The sequence below is a fragment of the Monodon monoceros genome, unplaced genomic scaffold, assembly GCF_005190385.1.
Source record: "Monodon monoceros isolate NGI ecotype Baffin Bay Population unplaced genomic scaffold, NGI_Narwhal_1 Super_Scaffold_16, whole genome shotgun sequence".
NCBI classification, from domain to species: Eukaryota; Metazoa; Chordata; class Mammalia; order Artiodactyla; family Monodontidae; genus Monodon; species Monodon monoceros.
Genome location: NW_021703772.1, coordinates 79488180 through 79511065, shown reverse-complemented (window position 1 = coordinate 79511065; position 22886 = coordinate 79488180). Strand labels below are relative to the sequence as shown.

The window sequence follows — 22886 nt, the reverse complement described above, 5'->3', positions numbered from 1 at the left end:
CCCAGCATCCTGGATAGAGCCTGGCATAAAGTGAAGGTCAATGCATGTTGTTGAATGAAGGAATGAATGAATGAGACATAGATGTTCTCCTCAAGTGAACAGTTCAGCAAGTAGAAATTGTTCAGACTCTTCAGGACTCTAAGGATACAAAAGGCAACGTTTCCAGTGGTCTGTTTGGGCCAGTACTCTTGTGTTTTGCTCAGCAACCTAACTAACCTTGAAAGAGCATTTTACAAATGGCTGGCAGACCCATTTTAACTTCTTAGCAGTCATATCTTTGCAGTGAAGGTTTTGAGGGATATTATCCACTCAGTCTGTCCAGAGTCATCTGATCGTCACCTGCAGCTGACCACAAAATCAACTCATAAATACGCATTCTCTGTGTGATCAGAAGCAGCATAGCTGAGTGTGGTTAAGGGTACACACTCAGGGACCTTAGACTGAATCCTGACTCTGTTACATACTCTTTATGCCTCTGGATGAATCTGTAAATTAGGAACACTGATAGTACCAGCCTCAGAGGGTTGTTGTGAAGATTAAAGCAAGTGTGCACATGTAATAATTGCTTAGAATATTTGTCACATAAAAAGCTCTAAATAAGTGTAGTTACTATTATTATCTTTTTTAAAAAACCTACCCTATTCCTCCTTACCTTCACACAAATTGGACAATAGCAGCCCTGCTCTGCATTGTCATGGAGCCCTGAAACAAGTCCAACCTCCCCTCACACTGAAAGTAACAAAGATCAGCCAGAGATGCACAAAGTCACATGCAACAATTGCTCAGAATCCTGTGTCTTGTTCTCAAGAAGCTGCTCCTCTGAGCTGAGCTCTGTCTGGCCTCAAACTCGCGGTTCTTCAACCAGAGCTGGATCTAGCCACTGGCCCTTGGGGTTGTGTTTGTATTGTGTCTTCTTAAAAATCTAATTAAAAATTGCTCACAGACTCTGCTGTGGCTTGCCCTCTGGCTCTCCAGGCCTGTGTTACCTCAAGTAGAATTCTTAACAGTGGTTCCTCAGAACTCAGTCAGGACAGTCTACCATTACCAACAACCCACTCCCACACCCTCCCCCCTGCCGCCCGCCCAGTCCACCAAAAATGGGAAGGAGTTAAGGGAAAGGGGAGAATTCTGACCATGCAGGTAGCAAATGACTCACAAAGAACAGTGAAGAATGGCTTGCAGAGCCTCCCGCAGATTCCCTAGTCTAACTGTAATCACAACCAACCTTAGAGTTGACATTTACTTGTCAGAAAAAATCAAAACAAAATAAAAAAACCTTCCAAGAAGCCCTAGGGATGGACTGGTATTTTTAAAGAGTGGATACACAATTAGATAAAAAATGGCTTGTTTCCTTGGGTTACAACCCCTGGGTTAGATTTTCTAGGATTTTCCTCACTATGAGAGTGGTAAAAAGCTTGACCACATGGGCTTAGGAGAAAGTTCCAAGATGGCAAAAAGCTCTCAGGTGATACCAACTCTGCTGTAACCAAGGTCTACAGCCAGAGGATCAAAAGGAGTTCCCATATCTTAGTCCAGCTCACCAAGGGTCAAAGCTCAATAATGAGAGTGTACATTGCATTGATCCATGTCCTCTCTGAGAACCTTCCTCACGAACCTGCAGCAGTGGTAGGTCTCATGAAGAATTTGAGGGTTTTGAATCTCAGTTAACACAATTTTCAGACATTGCTATTGTTCGAAAGTTTGGCGTTTCATCCGTTTGGTCCATGGACAGTTTGCTCAGGGAGCCATCTCATTTCCTGAGATGATAAAACCTCATGATTGGAAACGACCTAAAGGTACACTACTGGATGTAGTGAACGGACTGCTGGTCCATTCACTCTGTTGGCAGCAGCTGCTAAATTCTAGCATTACAAGTCAAGGCCGCATTATTTAACACTGTTCTTAAAGATTTTCACAGAGGCTCTCCCTGGCCTGATGTGTCAATGGGGAGGTGTTCAGTTAGCATTGTGTGGGGCTGTATAAAATATATCCAAGAAGGAAGACCCAGTGTAAGTTACAAATCTATAAATCCAATTATGACCAAGGCTGTGTATGCCAATTTCACAATTAATACTTTACCCTTAATTTTAGAATTTTGTGTCTGAGTCTCTAAAACCATTTTCCTGCTTAAAATATTTTCTTTTGTCAATGCCTTGAAAAAATGGCCTAAGCATGTTTCATTCTGAGTTTATTCTTAACTTTCTAATATTTTGCCAAGGGACCAGCCTTTTGCTCATTGAATGAGAGTTTTGTCCATAATTCATACCATACCATTCTATTATACTTAGGTCCAAATAATTTTTAAGCATTAGGATCCCTCCTGGCTGAATCTAAAATTCACCCATAAAATCTAGATGCCTAGAAAAATTGAGAAGTAAGAATTATAACCTAGCAACACTATACATCTTGATTGTCGCATACTATCATACCTCACACAAATTGGCCCAATATGTAACACCCATTCCAAAATGTCTCATGTAAATGTGATAAGGACAGGTGGTAACCTAATTAGAATTTAGAAACGAACTGGCTGGATATTAGATTTTACTTCATAATGGACAAGGGAAATACAAAAGAAAGATTTAGCTAAACGTTAACTAAAAATGATAAGGCTGCAGAGGATGGCAATCATCCAATGTTCTCACTCAGTCCAAGGTTAAATTAGAAGTAGACAGTTAATAACTGCTTTGGTTTCTTCAGGGAATATTTTCTCCAATAGGATTCTTGGCTGAAGTGACATTCCTAATGTTTTTTCCTAAGGTCACTCTCATTGCTAACTTTATAAAAACAAATTTGTTAAAACCAAGTCTTTGAACTCTGAAAATTAATACGGTTTTATAAAAAAGATGACTGCTTACATAGATTCTCCACAGGGAGCTTCCTCCTAGAACTGTTATTTACATGGAACAAGTTAAGACTTCACATATAATGAAACTATTTTACCATTAAATAAAGCTATATTATTAATAACCAAGGTACCAGAACTGTCCATTCATAAAAGGCACATTCCTTTACACCTTCTCTTTACACAAAATCAAAGTACAAAAAGTTAGGGATGAATTACCTGTCACCTCAGTTGGAATTAGAACTATTTTAATTTTTTTAATTGTGATAGTGCCAAGACTTAAAGCCCCTGCCATAAGAGACAGACCATGATGAAACTGAAGACAAAATATTTGGGGAAATCTGGCTTGGCCAAGATTATGTAATGGCAACTAAATATCTCTGAGGGCTTGATTTAAAATGAGGCTAAACACAGAAATCCTGAGTACTGAATGGACCTCTTCACCTGTTTGTCCTAAATATAACTCATATGAACATATCCCAAATGGAATCCATTATTTTTCCTCCATCATATTTTGTATAACTCTCCTCTTCTTTTGGCTCAGTTATAAAGGTGTTACCAACTAAAATATACATGGGAATTCAGCATACAATAAATGTACACTTCCAGTCAGTAAGAAAATGTGTGTTATTAAGTGAATGGTGTCAGAAAATAATAAACCATTTGGAGAAAAAGGAAAACAAAATTGGATATCAATATTGAACACACTCCTTAAATTACTAAAGGCTAAAAAGGATTAAAAAGGAAACACGGGATATTTCTATTACCATATAATGGAAATGGTATTTATACAAAAGACATGCAACTCAAACTGTATTAAATTTTTAGTGGTCAATAGAATGACACTGAAAAATTATATCCAGCACATTTAAAGTAAATTATTTTTCATCTTTAAGTCTTTAATAAAAGTCTTGACCTATAATCCCTCAAGAAAAGAAATAGGCAAATAATACTTACCTGGCAGGGGAGATACCATGATCACGAAGGTGGTTTTCTCAGGGCGAGGCTTATCCATTGCACTCCGGATGTGCTGACCCCTGCGATTTCCCCAAATGGGGGAAACTCGACTGCATAATTTGTGGTAGTGGGGGACTGTGTTCGCGCCCTCCCCTGATTAAAAAAAAATAGGCAAATAGTATGAACAAAGAGGTTACACACAGACACACACATACCTATAAATAGATAATAAATATATAAAACATGCTCAAACACCTTTGTAATTACATAAGTGCAAATTTTAAGAGGATACTATTTTTTACTTAATAGTCTTACTTAAATCAGTCTGATTATAGAGTTTTGAGAAATCAGGGCCACCATATTTCACGTGTTGCACAACTCCAGGAGCAACTGTTTCTGTAGGATTGTGTGTTGCACATTTTAGAAGCCATGCAGAAAATAGGTCATCACAAGCACTCACTGTTAATGACACTGTAAATGAATACAGATTCATGTTTTACATACTCTAACTTTAGAACTAGCATTTCATCTCTGGGAAAGTATCTCACTTACAGCCACTGAGAACAGCCTTGCAGGCTAACACACGGCCCAACTTCAGGCAGTTCCATTCCCATAGATTATGGTGTGAATGACACCCCCAAAGGAGTTAGGTAAATAAGTGGGCCCTGACTTGGATAGCTCCTCACACATGTGTGCAAAGACATATATGCAAGGATGTTCATAGAATAACCAGAAAACTGGAGGAAAAATGTCATCCAGTAAGGAATTACATTACTCTTGGTACATACACAGAATAGTATAAGAGGCAGCCATTAGAAGAATGAAGAATCACTCTATAGATGATGATTTGGGGAGATCCCTAAGGTATGTTTTTAATTAAAAAAGCAAAATTCAGAGCACTGCAAATACATGCTCTGATTTGTATTTTTTGGGTGTGTGTGTGTGTGATACTAATTGTATCACCATGGCAACAGTCTGCCTAATTCTGCCTCTGCCTCTTCATTTTCTTACACTAGCCCTCAACTTTCAAATCTTCATATGTCCCTGGTATAAACAGGCATGAGCCTCATCATGAAATAATAACCATGCTTTACTTTCTCTCCTATTCTACTGATATATGTGTAGAGTATCTTTCAGATTTAAAATCAAAACCTCTCCTCTAAACAAGAGCTAACTGATCAGGTGGATTGAATCTACCTCTGGTGGTACAATCTTACAAAAAACGCTTTTCCCCTGAAGGGTAATGATTTTGCAGGTTGTGGTAGGCTGAAAATATGCCCTCCTCCCTCAAGATATATCCACTTCCTAATCCCTAACCTGTGAATATTACTTTATGTTTAAAAAAAGGGCAAAAGATATGATTAAGTTAAGGATATTGAAAGGTGAACCTTATCCTGGATTATAGCCAGGTGGGCCCTAAATACCATCACAATGTCCTTATAAGGGAGAACAGCATCCTACAATGGTATAGAAAGCAGAATTTGTAAACAAAAATCTTGGACATCTAAACAAAATGTTGAAGCTGTGACCTAGTTTCTTCTTGCTGCTCATGATTAAATGAGAGAGGAAAGAGATAAAGAAATAACTGTTAAACAAAAAGAAGCCAGAACTTGATGACTTGAGAAATTCTCAGCCTATCCAAATTGCAAATAATGCCAAAATTAGGAGATTCACTGTTAGGAAAGCATGCCCTGGAGAGAAGTCTAAAGATACAGTTGGACAACCTCTAGCTAAAGAGATTAGGTGTGTGACTCATGGATCTACTCAATCATCTCAAGGAAGCCAGGAATTAAGATGGGATTATCCAAGAAAGATCTGTGGAGGGCCCTCTTATTTAATGATGTGAATACCTATAACACACAGGAGACCCACAAAGTTTTTAAGAATGTTATCTCAGGAGAAACACTGTCAGTTTGGACAGAAAGAGAGATAAAACAACATGAAAAAAGTCTGTTGGACTCCCTAAATTCTGCAAACAGGAAACATGCTTATAAATCTACTCAGCTACAAAAGTGTGCTAACCTTCAAGGAAAAGGAAGAATGACTTTGAAGGGTGGAGACATGGATGCAAAGGGGTACAGAGCTGAGTGACAGAGGATTATTCCTAGGACTAGAAACCTGATATTTGTCTTGCAGGATTTGGAACTTGCTTAGAACTGGTAACCCTTTATTCCTTCCACTTTCATTCTTTTGGAATGAGCATGTCTATAACTGTTATAGTACACCTGTCCTCAAATTGAATTTTGGAAGTAGACAGCTTGTTTTCTGGTCTCACACATAGATAGATGGAGATAAATTTTGCCCCAGGAGGAATCATGCCCGACTGTTACCTATACTTGATTTAGATTATTTACAGGATGAGATCTGGGGCTTTTGAGCTAATGTTCTTTAGATGAAATTTTGGACTTGAGTGGTTACTAAAATGAGTTAAGACTTTTGAAGTTGTTGGAATGGGCTGGCTGTATTTTGCATGTGGGACAGAGATGAAACTTTGGCAGCCAGAAAGAAAATTGTGGCAAACTGAAAAAATGACACCCCAAAGATACATGCACTTTCTGATCCTTGAATATATATTAACTTATATGGCAAAAAAGTGAATATTATATTTTATGGCAAAAATATGATGAAGTTAAGGGTCTCGAGACAGAGATTATCTTGGATTATCCAGGTGTGCCCTAATTACAAGTGGTGTCCTTATAAGAGAGTTGGAGAGATATCAGTCACAGACACACAGGAGAGGAGGCAATATGATCACAGAGGCAGAGACTGGAGTGATGTAGCTACCAGTAAAAGAATGACATCACCAGAATCTGGAAGAGACAAATAAGGGATTCTCACCTTGAACCTCAATAGGAAATGTGCTCCTGCTGATATCTTAATTTTTGGACTTCTGGCCGCCAGAACTATGAGAGAAATAAATTCTCATTGTTTTAAGCCATCCAGTTTGTAGAAATTTCTTACAGCAGCCCCAGGAAACTAACATAGAGTAAATAACAAAGAGTGTGGATTTAATTAATTTTATTATTAGAATGTAGAAAGCACTTAAGAAGAAGAAACCATATTTAAAACACTGTTCTTCACTCTAACAAACTATCCTTCCTGATATTCTGGCAAGTAGAAACTGATAAAAAGTTTACAACCTGTTGCTGTTCATGGCAAGGAAAATAATTGCCTACAGACTACAATGATTGAATATCAAATTTTTCCTTTCCTTTTGCTCCCAGGCAATGATATCAAAGGAAGATTTGCAGAAACACCTTTACTAAGTTAAAATTTATTACCATGTTCCTGGATTTTAGAAAGAACAAAGACAGGGTTTAGCTGTAGACAAAATACTTTTATGATTTCCAGTCATTTGACCTTGGCAAAGGCACTTTCCTTTTATGAATCTCCATTTCCTCATATTAAAATGGGGATGGTGAATTAATCTCATGGGGTGGTTGTAAGGTTTATATTATAACAAAAGTGACACATAACAGGCACTCAAAAATATCATTAGTCCTATCATAAAGTGCATAAGAACCTTATAATTCATCTCTTTTTGCTTTGACCTCTAGGAGGCTCAGAAAAAAACTTAATGTTTGTTATAGTAACTCATTAACCTGAATGATTAGTATATGGTGGTTTATTTTTCTATCAATATTTTTAATTTTCTGTTATTTTTAACAACTTTATTGTATATTTTATTATCATATGCTGCTATCTGGAAACAGATTTGATAGCTATAATTAATAAATGATAAATTATGATCTGTTCATACTGTCTGTAAAGATGCCTGTTTATATTTCCTAACCTGTGCTTATTTGCTTTGGTGGTTAAGTGGGGGACTCAGAGCATTTAGCAGAGAGAAATGTTTGCTCTCTTCAAACAATTATCCAGGGGAATTACTCCCACCTTGGGAAAGGACATCTTCCTTTAGTATGAACATGTTTAGAAATGTAGCAAGGCCATGGCTACTCTCTATGCATGGAAGAAAAACCTTTGCCAGGAAACACTAAAGAGCTGCTTGTGGGCATGTAATGCTTAGAATAAGTATCAGAAATATGTGTGAGAGAGAAATAAAGTTTGTATTCTAAATATCAGTAAGCTGAGTAAAATTTGACATTTAAATCTCAAAAATTAATTTCCAAAATATGCAAACAGCTCATACAACTCCATGACAAAAAATCAAACAAGCCAATAAAAAAATGAGCAGAAGACCTAAATAGACATTTCTCCAAAGAAGGCATATAGATGGCCAACAGGCACATGAAAAGATGTTCAACATCACTAATTATTAGAGAAATGAAAATCAAAAGTACAATGAGGTACCACCTCACACAGGTCAGAATGGTCATCATTAGAAAGTCTACAAATAACAAATTCTGGAGAGGGTGTGGACAAAAGGGAACCCTCCTAACACTATTGGTGGGAATGTAAATTGGTGCAGCCACTATGGAAAACAGTATGGAGGTTCCTTAAAAAACTAAGAATGGAGTTGCTATATGATCCAGCAATCCCACTCATGGGCATATATCCAGACAAAACTATAATTCAAAAAGATACATGCACCCCAATGTTCATAGCAGCACTATTTACAATAGCCAAGATGTGGAAGCAACCTAAGTGTCCACTGACAGATGAATGGATAAAGAAGGTATGGTATGTATACACAATGGAATATTACTCAGCCATTAAAAAGAATGAAATAATGCCATTTGCAGCAACATGGATGGACCTAGACATTATCATACGAAGTGAAGTAAGTCAGAAAGAGAAGGATGAATACCATATGATATTACTTATATGTGGAATCTCAAATATGGCACAAAATGAACCTATTTACAAAAGAGAAACAGACTCACAGATACAGAAAACAAATTTACGATTACCAAAGGGGATAGGGGGTGGGGGAGGGATAAATTAGGAGTTTGGGTTTAGCAGATACAAGTTACTATATATAAAACGCGTAAACAACAAAGTCCTACTGTATATCACAGGGAACTAGATTCAATATCCTATAATAAACCCCAATGGAAAAGAATATGAAAAAGAATACATATAAACTGAATCACTTTGCTGTACACCAGAAACTAACACAACATTGTAAATCAACTATACTTCAATATTTTAAAATCTCCAAAATTACAGGATATATTTCCACTGCACACATTCCACGTAAGACTAACCCTCCCCAGCCTTCAGGCCTCCCCTGGGAGGAGTGAAAGGGAGGGACAAAGAATTCTTCCACAGGCTTCTATAAAGACTATGCCTCCTCCCAACCACTTGTCCTTCCCAGACTCCCACCATCTGGATAATTCTTTTTATGCCCTCCATTCCTGTAATGTTAGACACTTGAGAATATCTAGGATTCCCAAGTCACCCTTCAACCCCTAGAATCAAATCCACATATGGCTCTGTACACTCTCCAATTTTCTAACCCTTGACACCCTTCCAATGCCTTCTGGAACTTTAGTATCAGTCATCAATAAATCACTCAAATTCTTCTGAAGATTTTCTTCAGAAGGCTCACCTTTTTGCTCTAATGGAAATCTGACACCCATTGAAGACTCTCTCTTTGGTCCCTCTAAAGTGACAGCTGTTTCCTTTCCCACCCCCTTCTACCATGGGCCCTGGAAATGGGCTGAGTCATCTTTGCTCCTCATGCTGCTTCCAGACCACTCTCTTTCCAATCTTTCTTTAGAACCCCAGCTTTTTATGTAGTGTCATCAAACTATACCACCCACCACTTCACAGTTATACCCCTCGTTCTGGATGACTTTAACTACTGGATTGCTATCACACTCTTCAAATACTACCCACATTTTGGTGCTTTGAATACCCACATTCCAAGACTCTGGACTCTCAGATCATTTACCCCTCATCTGTAATGTCCTGGAAGTTATACCTTGTCCTCCACACTTCAGCCAGTCATTCCCATGCTCACACCTACACTTTGTCATAATCAAGAACTAACTACAACCCTCCATCAACTCAGTTTCAAGCTCCCCAAATTCTTACTGCATCTACCTAAATTCCTTCTACCTTGCTATAATGCCCTGACTCCAGTAATTCTTCAGCCCTGCTAGAACCTCCAGTCCACTGATTCTAACTCCTTTTCATAGGACCTCACCACTTCTGCTTGATACGTATCTCCTTTTGGCTTCAAGACTGCATGTTCTGACTTGAGAGAACTGACTTGAATTGCTTCTCTGCCTTCTTTGCTCATTCTTCATTTCCCCAATCTCTTATTATTGGAATCTCAGAACTCAATCTTGTATCCTTAATTTTCTCCAGACTTTAGTGCCTTTAATACCATATATGCATTGAAGGCTCCCCCAAATTTTTACCTACCTTGTACAGTAAATCCAGGCAGCTCCTCTGAACCCCAGACTCATGTATTTAATGTCTACTTAGCATCTCCACGTGGATGACAGTCTTGTGGAACTCATGCCCACAACTAAACTCTTGATCTTCACGTACCATCTCCTTTCCATTGTCTTCCCCATCTCAATTAATGACAACTCTTATCGTTCCAGTTACTTAGGCCAATAACCTTGAAGTCACTTCACTCTTTTCTTTTTCTATCTAAATTTAATCTGGATGGCTCTGCCTTCAAAATCCAAAATCTGACATTTTCTTATCATTCCCAGCACTATCATCCTGGTTCAAGGTGATCATATTTTGTTTTGATGATTACAATTGACCCCTAACTGCTCTCCCTCTTTTTTTTTTGTGTGTGTGTGTGTGTGTGTGTATTTTGGCCACACCGAGTGGCATGTGGGATGCTTCCCCGACCAGGGATCGAACCCTGGCCTCTGCAGTGAAAGCACCAAATCCTAACCATTAGGCCACCAGGGAACTCCCACTGCTTTCCCTCTTTACTCTATTCTCAGCATAGGGAAAGAAAATATATTTTTTAAATAGAAATTATGTTTATTCATTATATTTTCAAACCCCTCTTGTATCTTATTCCTGCCCCCTGGTACTCCTTATCCCTCTTTCTCTGCTTTATTTTTCTCCATATCATTTATCACCATTCACTATACATATTACATATTTTACGTATGCATTCTGTATATTGTCTGTCTCTCTCCAGTAGAGTGTAAGCTCCACAAATGCAGAGATTTTGTCTGTTTTGGTCACAGTGCTAGACACATAGTAGGTGATGCTCATTCAACCTCTTTTGAATGAATGAATCATATCATGATGGCTGTCTATATTAGTTAGCTCAAACTGCCATAACAAAATATCACAGAATGTGTTACTTAAACAACAGAATTTTATTTTCTCACAGTTCTGGAGACTGGAAGTCCAAGATTATGGTGCCAGGGTTGGTTTCTGGTGAGGTCTTTCTTCCTGGCTTGTAGACAACTGCCTTCTCACTGTGTTCTTACATGGCTTTTCCTCTGTGATTACATGGAAAGGGAGAGATCTCTGCTGTCTCTTCCTCTTCTGATAAGGATATCAACCCTATCAGATTAGGGCCCCACCTTTATGACTTTATTTAAACTTAATTACTTCCCTAAAGGACTGCAGCATGAATTTGAAGGGCACCCAATTTAATCCCTAACACTGTCCAAGAGGAGAAGCTAGTGCTTGGAGAAACTTTAAGTTCTAAAAGGAGGTGCCTTGCAGTGTCAACCCTGTTAATAACTGACACCCATATGCAGCTTCTCAGTTAATATGCCACCAAGTTTCTATTCCTACTTGCAGATCTCCACCACCTGGACCAACCTTCATCCTTCATCCCTTCCAGTACTCAGTACTTTCATTGGCTTGTTTGCATTAGTGTTATCTATACACAGGGAAGAAATATCTACAGGTATAAACTGATTAGTACTAAACTCTAAGTCTTAAGTGTTGTTCACTGCTGTATTCCCAGCCTCACCTAGTGGCAGGCATGTAGTCAGTCCTTATTAAGGATTTATGAAATGAATGATCTTGTAGAGCAGAACCAGGTCCTTTACCCTTGTGCTTCTCAACTTGGGGCAGGCAGCACACTGGTGTTTGCCCCATGTGCTTGTGCTTGCAAGAAGACATGGGATAAGCATGTGCACCTCTTTAAAGCACAAATTTGACTTGATTATAAGTCATTTAAAACATGTCATGGGGAGAGGCATAAAGCAGGAGCTTAGGATAAACACACACACATTACTATATATAAGATAGATAACCGACAAGGACCTGCTGTATAGCACAGGGAACTCTACTCAATATTCTGTGATAACCTATATGAGGAAAGAATCTAAAAAAGAATGGATATATGTATAACTGAATCACTTTGCTGTACACCTGAAACTAACACAACATTGTAAATCAACCATACTCCAGTAAAATAAAAAAAAAAAAACATGTCGTAATGTTAAAGCCAACTTTGGTCTATTGCAGAAAAAGAAAGCAAAGTTCACGTAAATGTTGAGGCTAAGATGGTTTCCTCAGGCACCACTCTCTCACCTTCCCCAAGGATCTATTTAACTCTGGGTTTTCCCACTAAATACTAAGTGCTACCAGTTACCAGAGAGAAAATGCAGAAGACATTTAAACCTATTCACAGATTCATACAGAGAAATTTAAGTCCAAGTTCAAGGATGACTATTATGAACTCATATGGAGATTGTTTCCATTGCTTTCTCTTAAAAGCACAACAAAGAGAATTAGACCATATATAGGAACCATACAAATGCAGCCTTAAAGAGACAACAGGGCTTCCCTGGTGGCACAGTGGTTGAGAGTCCGCCTGCTGATGCAGGGGACGCGGGTTCGTGCCCTGGTCCGGGGGGATCCCACATGCCGTGGAGCGGCTGGGCCCGTGAGCCATGGCCGCTGAGCCTGAGCGTCCGGAGCCTGTGCTCTGCAAGGGGAGAGGCCACAACAGTGAGAGGCCCGCGAACCGCAAAAAAAAAAAAAAAAAAAAAAAAATGCCATTGGTAATTTGATAGGGATTGCATTGCATCTGTAGATTGCTGTAGGTAGCATAGCCATTTTCACAATGTTGGTTCTTCCAACAACATGGTACACCTCTCTATCTGTTTGTATCATCTTTAATTTATTTCATCAGTGTCTTATAATTTTCCACATACAGGTCTTTTGCCTCCCTAGGTAGGTTTATTGCTAGGTATTTTATTCTTTTTGTTGCAATGGTAAATGGGAGTGTTTCCTTAAATTCTCTTTCAGATTTTTCATCATTAGTGTATAGAAATGCAAGAGATTTCTGTGCATTAATTTAGGATCCTGCAACTTTAGCAAATTCATTGATTAGCTCTAGTAGTTTTCTGGTGGCGTCTTTAGGATTCTCTATGTATAGTATCATGTCATCTGCAAACAGTGACAGTTTTACTTCTTCTTTTCCAATTTTTATTCCTTTTATTTCTTTTTCTTCTCTGATTGCCATGGCTAGGACTTCCAAAACTATGGTGAATAATAGTGGTGAGAGTGGACATCCTTGTCTTGTTCCTGATCTTAGAGGAAATGCTTTCAGTTTTTCACCATTGAGAATGATGTTTGCTGTGGGTTTGTCATATATGGCCTTTATTATGTTGAGGTAGGTTCCCTCTATGCCCACTTTCTGGAGACTTTTTATCATAAATGGTGTTGAATTTTTTCAAAAGCTTTTTCTACATCTACTGAGATGATCATATGGTTTTTCTTCTTCAATTTATTAATATAGTGTATCACATTGATTGATTTGCATATATTGATAATCCTTGCATCTGCGGGATAAATCCCACTTGATCATGCTGTATGATCCTTTTAATGTGTTGTTGGATTCTGTTTGCTAGTATTTTGTTGAGGATTATTGCATCTATATTTGTCAGTGATATTGGTCTGTAATTTTCTTTTTTTGTAGTATCTTTGTCTGGTTTTGGTATCAGGGTGATGGTGGCCTCATAGAATGAGTTTGGGAGTATTCCTTTCTCTGCAATGTTTTGGAAGAGTTTGAGAAGGATGGGTGTTAGCTCTTCTCTAAATGTTTGATAGAATTCACCTGTGAAGCCGTCTGGTCCTGGACTTTTGTTTGCTGGAAGATTTTTAATCACAGTTTCCATTTCAGTACTTGTGATTGGTCTGTTCATATTTTCTATTTCTTCCTGGTTCAGTCTTGGAAGCTTATACCTTTCTAAGAATTTGTCCATTTCTTTCAGCTTGTGCATTTTATTGGCATAGAGTTGCTTGTAGCAGTGTCTTACGATGCTTTGTATTTCTGAGGTGTCTGTTGTAACTTCTCCTTTTCATTTCTAATTTTACTGATTTGAGTCCTCTCCCTCTTTTTCTTGATGTGTCTGGCTAATGGTTTATCAATTTTATCTTCTCAGAGAACCAGATTTTAGTTTTATTGATCTTTGCTATTATTTACTTTGTTTCTCTTTCATTTATTTCTGCTCTGATCTTTATGGTTTCTTTCCTTCTACTAACTTTGGGTTTTGTTTGTTCTTCTTTCTCTAGTTCCTCTAGGTGTAACGTGAGATTGTTGATTTGAGATTTTTCTTGTTTCTTGAGGTAGGCTTGTATTGCTCTAAGGCTTCCCTCTTAGAACTGCTTTTGCTGCATCCCATAGGCTTTGGATTGTCATGTTTTCATTGTCATTTGTCTCTAGGTATTTTTGATTTCCTCTTTGATTTTTTCAGTGATCTCTTGGTTATTTAGTAACATATTTTTTAGCCTCCATGTGTCTGTGTTTTTTGTTTGATTGTTTTTTTCCCTGTAATTGATTTCTAATCTCATAGCGCTGCGGTCAGAAAAGATGCTTGATATGATTTCAATTTTCTTAAATTTACTGAGGCTTGATTTGTGACACAAGATGTGATCAACCCTGGAGAATGTCCCATGTGCACTTGAGAAAAAAGTGTAATCTGCTGGTTTTGGATGGAATGTCCTATAAATATCAATTAAATCTATCTGGTCTATTGTGTCATTTACAGCTGTGTTTCCTTATTTATTTTCATTTTGGATGATCTGTCCATTGGTGTAAGTGAGGTGTTAAAGTCCCCCACTACTATTGTGTTACTGTTGATTTCCTCTTTTATAGCTGTTAGCAGTTGCATTATGTATTGAGGTGCTCCTATGTTGGATGCATATATATTTATAATTGTTATATATTCTTCTTGGATTGATTCCTTGATCATTATGTAGCGTCCTTCCTTGTCTCTCATAACATTCTTTATTTTAAAGTCTATTTTATCTGATATGAGTATTGCTACTCCAGCTTTCTTTTGATTTCCATTTGCATGGAATATCTTTTCCCATCCCCTCACTTTCAGTCTGTATGTGTCCCTAGGCCTGAAGTGGGTCTCTTGTAGACAGCATATATACAGGTCTTGTTTTTGTATCCATTCAGCAAGCCTGTGTCTTTTGGTTGGAGCATTTAACCCATTCACATTCAAGGCCGTTATCGATATGTATGTTCCTATTACCATTTTCTTAATTGTTATGGGTTTGTTTTTGTAGGTCCTTCTCTTCTCTTGTGTTTCCCACTTACAGAAGTCCCTTTAGCATTTGTTGTAGAGCTGGTTTGGTGGTGCTGAATTCTCTTAGCTTTTGCTTGTCTGTAAAGCTTTTGATTTCTCCATCAAACCTGAATGAGGTCCTTGCTGGGTAGAGTAATCTTGGTTGTAGTTTCTTCCCTTTCATCACTTTAAATATATCATGCCACTCCCTTGAAGCTTGTAGAGTTTTTGCTGAGAAATCAGCTGTTAACTTTATGGGAGTTCCCTTGTATGTTATTTGTCATTTTTCCTTTGTTGTTTTCAATAATTTTTCTTTGTCTTTAATTTTTGTCAGTTTGATTACTATGTGTCTCGGCATGTTTCTCCTTGGGTTTATCCTGCCTGGGACTCTCTGCGCTTCCTGGACTTGGGTGGCTATTTCCTTTCCCATGTTAGGGAAGTTTTCAACTATAATCTCTTCAAATATTTTATTGTGTCCTTTCTCTCTCTCTTCTCCTTCTGGGACCCCTATAATGCGAATGTTGTTGCATTTAATGTTGTCCCAGAGGTCTCTTAGGCTGTCTTCATTTCTTTTCATTCTTTTTTCTTTATTCTGTTCTGTGGCAGAGAATTCCACCATTCTGTCTTCCAGGTCACTTATCCGTTCTTTTGCCTCAGTTATTCTGCTATTGATTCCTTCTAGTGTATTTTTCATTTCAGTTATTGTATTGTTCATCTGTGTTTGTTTGTCCTTTAATTCTTCTAGGTGTTTGTTTTTTAATTCTTCTAGGTCTCTGTTAAACATTTCTTGCCTCTTCTTGATCTTTGCCTCCATTTTTTTCTCAAGGCCCTGCATCATCTTCACTGTCATTATTCTGAATTCTTTTTCTGGAAGGTTTCCTGTCTCCGTTTCATTTAGTTGTTTTTCTGCGGTTTTATCTTGTTCCTTCATCTGGTACATAGCCCTTTGCCTTTTCATCTTGTCTGTCTTTCTGTGAATGTGGTTTTTGTTCCACAGGCTGCAGGATTGTAGTTCTTCTTTGAAATACCACTTTATACCTCTTGGTTTTTGTTAAGTAATTTTTTTTTTTAAGTATTGACAATGTTATAGCAAAACAACTCTCTTACAATGCTAGTATGAGTGTTAATAGGTATAACTCATTGGAAAGAATTTGGCAAAATCTAGTGATGTGGAAAAGATATAAATCCTATGAGCCAGCTGCAATTGCCCTCATAGGTTTAAGGGGTGCATTAAAAATAAGGTCAACATATTCAATGCAGAAATATTTTTACTAGTAAAAAATTGGAAAATATTATATTCTTCAGATGTATATTTACAAAAAATGCCACACAGCAGCCAAAATGAATGAGCTAGAACTCTGAATATTAATATGGTTGAATCTCAAAAGTTGAACAAAAAAAAGCAAGGTATAGAACAATGTGTAAGTATAATGCCATTTATATAAATTTGAAGTATAAAAAGAAATATAATTGATCAGTGAATCTAATAAAATGTCATCCTTAAAAGTAATGAACATTAAATATAGAATAAGGATTAACTTAGGGTTGGGGGTAGGGAAGAACATGTGATAGAGCAAGGGTGCAGAGGGAATTAACTTTTCTTTAAATGGATTATTTCGTAAGCAGAGGGTTGGGTATATTGGAGTTCATCAGATTATTGTTAGTAATTTTTTTGTGTACATAATATAAAATGAATCATAAAAATCTGTTAAATCCAGTGTTTGATTACACTTGTGTTCGAAGTAGTTTAATAAAGCCAAGTAAAAATGTCACATCAGTTTCCATATTTCCATTAAGATGACAATTCTGTCACCGTATGTGACTTGATACCAGTTAATGTTTTGCTTTTTCTTTTCCTATAGATGAATGCCTGAGTGGAGATTAATCCAAATGTCAAAAATAAAATAAAATGAAATCAAATAAAAGGAATAATTGAGAAGAACTAAGTCCTTTGTAGGGTGAGCATCCTTTGGCAAATCTCCCTATGCTAATTTAGACATGCAAACAAATAAACACATACCCATCTTGACCACGGGTATGTGTTTACTTGTTTCTCTGTAGAATGCGAAACCTTCTCTGGTTCAGGGCTGAGTCAGTGTTTTAGTAGTGGCTCCATATCATCTTCTTTTACCTTCAGCATATTTCTTTTATGCTCTGTGCTTGTAAAGATCACACACAACTATTGCATTTACTAAGTATCGTTATAATTGTTTAATAGCTTTCTATCCTAAATAAAAGTCAATCTGTGCCCCTGTTGCTTGCTCCTCACTTGTATTTCTATCTTTGTGCAGATACAAAGGCACAAAGACAAAAGTTATCCAGCACATGAGAGTTGCAAATTCAGATGTCACAGAGGCTAGGAAAATAATTTAAATAAATGATGCTGGCCAGAGGTAAAGGAAAAAAATATCCTTTCTTTTAGGCACAGATACTAGTGAGGTCCAGGCTATTTTCAGGAAGTAAAAATACAGGTTCTATATTACCAGATCCTCCAATTGTTCAAAAGATACAAAAAAATCTAGGTCTGTATGTTAAATCTCTTGAATTTTAAACGTTGGCAACTAATTTAACATATAATTTTAACGCTGTTTGGGCTAAACCAAACAGATCTGCAGCCATGATTAGCCCCTGGGCTGCCAGTTGGAGACTTCTGCTCCATACACTATGGAAACTGCTGATGAAGAGAAAGCAACTTATCCTTGGGATGTAAAACAACAGCAAAAAAAAAAAAAAAAAAACGCTTCAACAACCAAAATAGTTTGTTTTCCTAAAACAGTAGGGAGAACTCAACAGTTCCTTAGAAGTACACATGTATTTACAGACGCCATTTGGAAGATAGCTCCAGGAAGCCACCAGATCCTCTGCTTCAGAACTGTGTCTTGGGCTTGATCCTTGTCACCCTCTGGAAGTGTAAGCAACTTTTGGCAAGAAAGAGCTCTTTGCAGGAACAAGCTGTCTGAAGGAGGTCCTTTTCGTCTTGTCACTTGAGCAAAGCTATATTGTAACTAACCTTAAACCAGGCACCCCCATGCTCTACTCATCTCCAGCCCAAAGCACACCTTTCAAATCTTTTGATCACACAATACCTTGCCTAATCTGTTGGTTCTTTCCATAGATTGTCAATTTTAAAAAGTGCACAATGTGAGAGTTGAGAGTTAAGTTTTATTTGGGGCAAAATGAGGACTATAGCCTGGGAGACAGCATCAGAGAGCTCTGAGAAACTGTTCCAAAGACCTAAGGGGAGAAGTCAGTATACATGTGATTTTGATGTACATGCAATCAAGCACATTTTTTTTGCAGAAGGTTTCTGCTAGTCTCATGAAGGTTACTGCTAGTCACGAGGAGCAGACATCACCATGAAGGATTTTTGTGCTTTTCTAGATATGAGGAGATACAAAAATTGGGCTCATAAAATCGGCTCCTGAAAATAACTGTCTGAAGACGTGTTCTGCCAGTTTTTCCCAGAGCACAAAGTGCCTCATTTCTGCTCTCCACCCTGTACTCCTTTCAGGGGGTGTTGAAAGTCAGCAGCTGCAGCAGCGCATGATTTAATCCTTGTAGAGGCAGATGGCAAGTGCCAATGGCAAGTGCCAATCTGTAGTTGACAGATCAAAGAAGTAGAAATGAAGAATAAGTAATTAACAGATGACCAGATCTCTTCCCTAGCTTCCCCTTCAGTAATCTCACAAACAAACTATGGAACAAGATAGCATCTGAAGAAAGATCGCGAGGCATTGACAAGCCTGCATGCAGTGGGAGATGGTGATGAGTCTGATCCCCTATCTCCATGATTAACTGAAATTACTTCCCCTTTAAAACTTTCCCTTTAAAAACTTTTGTGGCTGAGCAGCACCTTCAGAGTTGGTTTTCGGGACACAGGTCTGCCTTCTCCCAGATTGCCAGTTTTTCTGATTAAAGCAACTTTTCTTTCTACCAACACTTGCCTCTTAAGTATTGGCTTTTGAGCAGCGAACAGCCAAACCCGAGTATGGTAACAGAAGTGTTTAATCAGAGGTGGGATGACCCCTAGACCAGAGGGCCAGAGAGGTGGTTCTAGGTAAGTGGCTGCCCTTCCACCTTTGTCATTAAATGACTGTTTTTTCATTATTGTTTTCATTTTTTGTTTTAAATACTCGGGCATTTAGAAATATTTGTCACAATCCTTAAAACAACTCCTTTAGAAACAATTTAAATGTCTAAAAGTAGGAAAGTAGTTAAGTAAATTGTTACAAACATCAAGTGAAATATGAGGCTAGTGTTAAATCAATCATTATAAAATCTATATTCAAGGTGGAAAGTATGAAGAGTGTTAAAAGAAGTAGATTATTTATATTATGATTACAACTATGTAAACTGTATAAAACATCAGCTCATTGTTATCATAATTGTTTTAAGGTACTGGGATTAATGGTCACTTTTTTTCCCTTCTTTTAAATTTTCCATTAGTTATATTATTTACATAATTAAAATTATTTTCAAACCAATGTTTAAAATTAAACGCCCCTTTTCAGAATTATGTAAACAAAAGGATTATCACCCTCCCCCCACCCCAGAAACCTAGGGGTGTTACAGTAAATCTCTCTCCAGGTAGAAGATAGAAGAGCCTCCAATTATCTGTTTTCTGTATTCTCCCATCAGGATTCACCAGAAATTTATCAAGGAAGCCTTCATGATTGAAAAGTTCCCTAGAAGATATTCCATAATGCTATGGTTTCAGATCTCTGTTTTTCCACAAACTTTCTCTGGAGTCTTATAATCCACATTTGCATCAAATACCACATGGTTCATGTGGTGGGGGAGGGGAAACTGGCTTGCTTTAATATTTTTGTGAGTTTCCTTGCTTACTGTTTCTAAGTGAAAGAAGCAAAATTGGTGGTCCAATGGACATAAGAGTCAAAGGAAGCTCAAAAAAGTAAGCTCCTAACTCTTTGCTTCACTTGCTTCAAGCATTAAAATTCACCCTTTTTATCAACAAAGGAAGGATTCTCTAAAACAAATGCCAAATGACATGCCAATCTTCTGTTATTCACAACATTAGCTTGAAGAAAAATTCATTTGTATAGGGATGGCAAGGTCAGATGCATAAATTGTTTTGAAATATATGTTTTCGCACGTGGTATTTGAATTAACTGGATAAAATCTAGGATGTATTCTGAGCACTGTTTCCAGATTAAGTTACTATTCGTGGCAAATAATTGGGGATGGGGGTGGAGGGGAGCTAATTCTTATTGAGTATCTGCTGTGTCCTAAGATCTTTACATATATTATTTCCTTTAATATGTAAAACAGTCCCACTTGGTAGGATCATTACCTTAATTTTGCAAAGGAGAAATAAGATCAGGGAAGTGAAATAACTTACCCAAGACAAACAGCAAATATACGGTATAAACAGGATTTAATCCCAGGTGTATCTGATTTAAAAACCCATACATGGTTTCATTCTCTTAGGCTTTCTTGACTACAATCTATTGAAAACCTGTTCTAAATTAAGAAAGTAAGTCCTTTGTTCAGAGCTACATGTATCATGTCAATATTTTGGAAAGTATAACATGCTGAGTTGTTTTTCCTTAAGTGCTATGATCTGATGAATAGCCAATAAAAACTGGATGCCTACCTCATCCACTGCTTTAAGCAAATGAATATTCTCAAAGTGCTCTTGCTGCAGGGGAGGAAAAACTTCCTTCTATCCTTGTAGGTTATGTGCCTGGGCCTAAGAATTAAACTGACATAAAACAGATTAACAGAAAAGAGGCATACCCATTTATTTAATATATTTATATGTATACAAGAGAACTCAGAAGGAAAATGAAAAACTGAAGAAATCATTATGCCCAAAAGCTTGTATATCTTTTCACACAATTGATGATAAACTGTGGAGATGTGACAAGACAAAGGGACTTGGACTAGGGGCAGTAAACTGTGGGACAGTGACTAGGAAATGTATGAAGGCACTGATAGAAGATAAGGATTATTTTAGTAGGTTTGTCTGTACAGGTCCATTTCAGTGTCAACTCCCAGTCTCTGGTGATAAAAATGTTCTTTCTTTCTGGTACAGGGAGGACATTTTTCTCACAGAAAATTTTACGACCAATGTGCTTTTAGGTAGAAAGGTGAAGGTCAGAAATTTTATAACCAACCTGCTTTTAGATAAAAAGGGGGAGGTCTGAAAGCCCTTCCTGCAACTATTGTTTCTTAGATGTGTTCAGCTCAAAATAATATGTTAAAGTGGCATATTTTGGGGTGGCACGCCCTGATCCACTCCACTGGCTTTTTTGTTTTGCTTTTTTGAAGTTGTGCTAGCAGGACATGATGGTTCAACCATTTGTGTTTGATTGCAAACCAAGTAAGACGATGTTCAATTCAGGGTTTCAGAAGAGTATTTTAAAAGCCATGCAAATAAAGGAAGCTAATCTCTTAGCTTTGCCTGGTGTTTTTCTTTTCCTTTTTCTTAGTTTTTGTTTTTTTATAAGAAGTTAATATGGTAATACCCCTGGCAGAATATACAAAATCCCGACAGCTGGAATCTAGGCTCAAAATCATTATGAAATACAGATGTGGTCATGTTTCCCAAAGCCTGGTTCTGGTTGAAATGCTCTACTCCCCTCCAGAAAGGTCTCAGGAAAATGCATATTTGGTCAAACAAAAAATTCCCTCAAGTTATCTTAAGTGGTTATACATTATAGCAGCTTTTTAAAAATCTGAAAAACTGCTGGATCAGTATTGAAATGATATCTATATAGTTATAGATATAATGCAGATAGAGGTAGAGATAAAGATACTGATGCAGATGTAGAGTTAGAGATACAGATATCACACTCACCCACACATACACACACACACAATCACACACATGAATGGGTCCAATAATCTGGAACTCATCTGTTGCTTTCAAAGACAGCAGTACTGGCATGTCTAAACTAGTCAAGTCATGCACCTGCTTTAAGATGATAAAGGATGATTCTATAAGGGTCTATAAAAATGACTCTGGATCATGTATGGGATGAAATAATCCTAGCATAAGGATCCTAGAACCTCAGTGAGATAATGAGTTCATCAAATGTTACCCATATGCCAATAGCTCTGTTGACAAATATAGTGATAAAAGGGTACAGGGAAGTATTTAACAATTATTTTTCATCCAACCCTTCAGAAATCAATCTTTGGGATTTCCTGGTGGTGCAGTGCAGGGGACACGGGTTTGAGCCCTCGTCCAGGAAGATCCCACATGCCGCGGAGAAACTAAGCCCGTGTGCCACAACTACTGAGCCTGCACTCTAGAGCCCGTGAGCCACAACTACTGAGCCCACATCCACAACTACTGAAGCCCACATGCCTAGAGCCTGTGCTCCACAACAAGAGAAGCCACTGCAATGAGAAACCCACGCACTGCAACGAAGAGTAGCCCCTGCTCGCCGCAACTAGAGAAAGGCCCTGTGCAGCAACAAAGACCTAACACAGCCAAAAATAAAATAAATAAATTAAACAAATTTATTAAAAAAAAGAAATCAATCTTCATGTTCCCACAATTGGCAGACTGCAAATGCTGGTCATTCCCAGCACCTTGCTAGATAAACATATAATAGTAGGCATTTAACTCTGAAAAAATTTTATATAAATAGCTATGGAAGCTGGTCACCAGTTAAGAAGAACCAAAGATG

General features: G+C 37.7%; 1 protein-coding gene and 1 non-coding gene across 2 annotated transcripts in view; one reads left to right on the top strand and one right to left on the bottom strand.

The window, feature by feature from the left end:
• Positions 1 to 3794: 3794 nt before the first annotated feature.
• On the top strand, positions 3795 to 3958 carry LOC114897372. The gene has a single exon (XR_003794096.1). It is a non-coding gene; the product is annotated as a U1 spliceosomal RNA (small nuclear RNA).
• Positions 3959 to 6635: 2677 nt separating this feature from the next.
• The window catches only part of RBM43 (RNA binding motif protein 43), a 576605-nt gene continuing 560354 nt past the window's right edge, over positions 6636 to 22886 (bottom strand). The window contains exon 6 of the mRNA XM_029225076.1: positions 6636 to 6705. The gene's annotated coding sequence lies outside the window, so the exon portion shown is untranslated. The remainder of the gene's footprint in view (positions 6706 to 22886) is intronic.